General features: G+C 43.9%; 1 pseudogene; it reads right to left on the bottom strand.

The window, feature by feature from the left end:
* Nucleotides 1-899: 899 nt before the first annotated feature.
* LOC109387161 (40S ribosomal protein S25 pseudogene) lies at nt 900-1,335 on the bottom strand (annotated as a pseudogene).
* Between the last annotated feature and the right edge of the window lie 2,979 nt (nt 1,336-4,314).

Raw genomic sequence — 4,314 nt, 5'->3', positions numbered from 1 at the left:
AAAATGTATTTCCAGGGGCGGCCGGTTAGCTCAGTTGGTTAGAGCGCAGTGCTTATAACACTCGAGGTTGCTGGTTCGATCCCCACATGGGCCACTGAGTTGCGCCCTTCACACTAGATTGAAACAACTACTTGATTTGGAGCTGATGGGTCCTGGAAAAACACACTGTTCCCCAATAAAATTTAAAAAAAAAAGAAAGAATTTCTTTAAAAAAATGTATTTCCAATTGTGCTGAGTGGAATATGTCAGACAAAGAGAGATGTAATATGATTTTGCTTATATGTAGAATCTAAAGAACAAAATAAACAAACAAAACAGAAACAAACTCAGAACATTTTGATGGCTGCCAGATTGGGGGAAAGGGGTGAAAAAGGGGAAGGATTGAGAAGTACAAATTGGTTTTATACAATAGTCAAGGGGATGTAAAGTAAAGCATAAGGAATATAGTCAATTTTATGGTAATAACTATGTATATAGTGCCAGGTGGGTGCTAGACTAGTCAATAGATCACTTCTTAAATTATACAAACGTCTAACCACTATGCTATCCACCTGAAATTAATATAAAATAATATTGAATGTCAACTGTAATTGAAAATTTTTTTAAGGGGAGGGAGGAAGGTGAAGGGGAACAAGGGGTTCAAATCTCCAGGTATAAAGTAAATAAATCTTGGGGATGTAATGTACAGCATAGGAAATATAGTAAAAAATATTGTGATAGCATGGGACGGTGTCAGGTGGTTGCTGGACCTATCATCCAGTGCCCTACAGGTGACACCATCTGAAATATGATATCCAGTGATAAAGTGGTTGGAGAAGGACAGTGTGGTTCACTATTTGAGTCAGCTGCACAAGCAGTTGACAATTTCTTTCTTTTTTTATTTAATAAAGTTTTATTTTTCAAAATGTACAGTTGGTGGGACCTGTTGTTCCTGCATCTTCATCAGCAGCGGATGCATCCCCACCCTTGGTATTTCTGGTGTAAATTGCTTGAGTTCTGTACTTTAAAACTAGTTTAATAAGTCCTTTACTAAGGAACTCCTGAAGGTCTGCCCTGGACAAGGAACCTCAGACCTTCAGTCTCTCAGAGACAACAGCTGGGGTTATATAAGCTTATAGGTGGGAGTTTCTTTACAGAGTTTGTCATATGTCGCTTTGTCAAACAAGACTAGGTTACTGAGTTTGTCCCAACTTTGCCTTTGGACCACTTCTTCTTTTTGGCCTGGCTTCCAGACTTGTTCACTGGGTCTTTGTCTTTCTTGGAGGACTTTCCACAGTCTTTCTGCTTGTCATCCTTGGGCAGCATAGCAAAGCTCAGAGAGTAGCTGCTACCACTGCTGCCTCGCTGTCAGACAAAAAAAGTGACAATTTCTTAAGAGTGGGTTGGGGAGTGCAAATCTTGAGGGAAAAGTCACTTTATTTCATTGTATTCTCTTCTTGTAAATATAAGATGAAAATACCTCATTCAATAGCAATGCAGGTCTCCTATACAGGATGAAAGGTCTGATTTTTATATCAATTTCTATAAGTTCTCTGTAAATCTGACAGCAATTACTTAATACCAACATTAAAGTGAGACAGTCTTAAGAAAGGTTCAATTGGGTCTTCAGAGAACTACAATAGNATAAGCTGATTCACCTGTATAAAAACAATTGGGTGCTTTACCTTGTTCTCCATACCTTGCCCTGTACAGGGTGAATCAAGAGTCCGTCTCTATGGCTTATTATTATTTGTGAGATTTATAACCAGCAAAAGTGGATAGGGTGTATGACCGAAGGCACACTAATACTATTGAAATCTTAAATATGGTAGATGTGAACTAACATTTGTTAAGTGAATGACTAAGCAGGCAGGATGACACTCTGCTAGTTTGGCTGAGTTGGCAAATGTCCTGGCACTTGTCGTGCAGTTTCCATGCCCTGGAATTTGTCATGCTGTGTCCTTGTCATGAGTATCTGTCATACGGAGTCCATATCCTGGTGTTTGTTATTGTTGGCTATCCTACTCCATTCCTCTTTCTAATGACACATGGGTTTCTGGTTGGGGAAATCCCACGGTGGGTAATGTGTCTCTTGCTGGGAAGCAGTCCCATAGGAGTCCCTTCCACAGTCCACTTCAGCTGGGGGAAGACTATGACAAGAGCTTGGCCAATGGGCAGCTCTCTTCCTGGATTCTGAGTTTGGAGAAAAGATGAGAGAGACGTTGGTGTGCTGACCGGGCTGTTTGCAATATTGTGATTTATGGGAAATACACATTTGGTCATTCAGATGACCAAAATATATTTCTCACGTAGATTTGGTCTTCATTCACAATTTCTGGTGTGGAGCTCAGGAAATCCTTAGAATTTCCAAAGTGCTGAGAGTGAGAAAGGTGTCTTTTGTTATGCGAATGAGGTGAGTTTTGGAAGCAACGGAAGTGGGAACTGGTTGCCAGGAGAACCAAGTATGTAATTAGGCTGGAAGTTTCCATCCCATCCCCCACCTGCAGAGAGGGAACTGATTCAATCTCCAACGGCCAGTAATTTCGATAAATTACGACTATGTAATAAATCCTCTATAAAAACCTACCAGGTTGGGGTTCACAGAGCTTCCATGTTGGTGAGGACGTGGAGATTTGGGGAGAGTGGTATGTTTGGAGAGGGCATGGAAGCTCCACAGCCCTTCCCCATACCTGGCTTTGTGCATCTTTCCATCTGGCTGTTCTTGAGTTACATCCTTTTATAATAAACCAGTAATCGAGTAAGTATAATGTTTCTCTGAGTTCTGTGAGCCACTCGAGCAAATTAATCGAACGCAAGGAGGGGTTTGTGGGAACCTCTGATTTATAGCCAGTTGGTCAACAGTGNGATTTAAACCCCAGGCTGCCTCATGTACATTACAACAAATGCATCTTAGCCTCCAACCTCATAACTTAAGGCTCCATGAGGAGCCCCACAGCTTCTCCAGCTTGACTCTCCCTCCTCTCTGCTCTTGCTCGTTTGGGAATGTCTTCACTTCCTCTTTGCGCTTCAAATAACTGACTTGTTTTCTAGAAGGCCTGCAGAGGAAGGCTCGGAGTGGGAGACAGATATCCTTATGTCATGCTCTTCTAAATTGGCTTTCCACCTATTGTGGGCCGCGTGCCACCCCACAATTACCAGTGTCCCTGCTGTGCCCTGAGTGTGAATTTTTATTTCCTCCAGTGACCCTTGCCAGCACGCTCAAATCCAGACATCATCACGTTGCTGCATCCCTAGAAAGCGAACACAGCAGACGTCTCATTGTCTGGGGCTCCTGCTCCCTCGGCCTGTTCTCTGGACCTGCACCGAATGTCAGCTCAAGGAGCCGCGTTTCTAGCTCCTTAAATTCCCTCCACCACTTTCCATGACATAAGCTTTGCCTCCTCCTGCTGTTCAAAAGGGAAGCTCACCAGGGCATAAAGCCACAAAGGCTGCTGTTTCCCGAAGCCTAGAGCGGGGACAGGGCTGGGCTTTAAGAGGAATAAGAGAAGGTTGTGGCATGGTGCTCAGTACCACAGAGTCACACAGTGAGACAATTACTCTCTGTTCACTGACCCTTTGATTCGTCTAGAAGACGGTCTCAGGTCAATGCTGCTCTGTCTTTAACACATCTCCAAGGCTTGCTAATCTCCATTTGGAACAAAGAGAGCGTAGCTCTCCAGCAGGCCGCAGGATCTGGCCAAAATGTAATAATATTGTTCCCTTTGTATATATTTTCAAACTTATCTTCTTTTCATGGTAAGGGATACTTGTTTTCCATTCATGGTAGTAATAAAGTTTCCTTTGAAAGGAAATTTGGTAGAAAAGGGTGGAGTTTAAAGAAAAAGCACGAAGTAAATAACAGGACAGGCGATAAGTGCCAATGGCCAAAACGTGAAGTCTGAAGCTTGAGACACACAGCTGCGGTGGTGAGGGTCCTTGGTCTGGGATCAGCCTGGCCTGGGCCTGCATTTCCGCTCTGCCACTTGGTAGCTCTGTGAGCCGGTTATTTCACTTGTTGGAGGGGATAATCCCAACCCCACTGAGTAGCTATGTGGACTGGAAGAGAAATGTGAGCGAAACACTAAGCACAGCACCTGACTCATAAAAGCAGGCCACTCGATGAATGCAGCTGATGTCCCCATCGCCCCACCTGCCTCCAGACTACATTCTGGCATCTTGGGAAACGCTCAGGAGTCCACGCATCTGGTCCATGTAAGCAACACCGACAAGAGTATCCCCAGATTAGTCCCACACTGTGCAGGCCTGGACTGTCTCTCACTTCATCTCTTCCATCCCCATCTACCCACACTTCCCAGGGCGGTCAGCGCGTCAATG

The sequence above is a fragment of the Hipposideros armiger genome, unplaced genomic scaffold, assembly GCF_001890085.2.
Source record: "Hipposideros armiger isolate ML-2016 unplaced genomic scaffold, ASM189008v1 scaffold_149, whole genome shotgun sequence".
Lineage (NCBI taxonomy): Eukaryota > Metazoa > Chordata > Mammalia > Chiroptera > Hipposideridae > Hipposideros > Hipposideros armiger.
The sequence above is the reverse complement of the archived record's forward strand: the minus strand, read 5'-3'. Positions and strand labels throughout refer to the sequence as shown.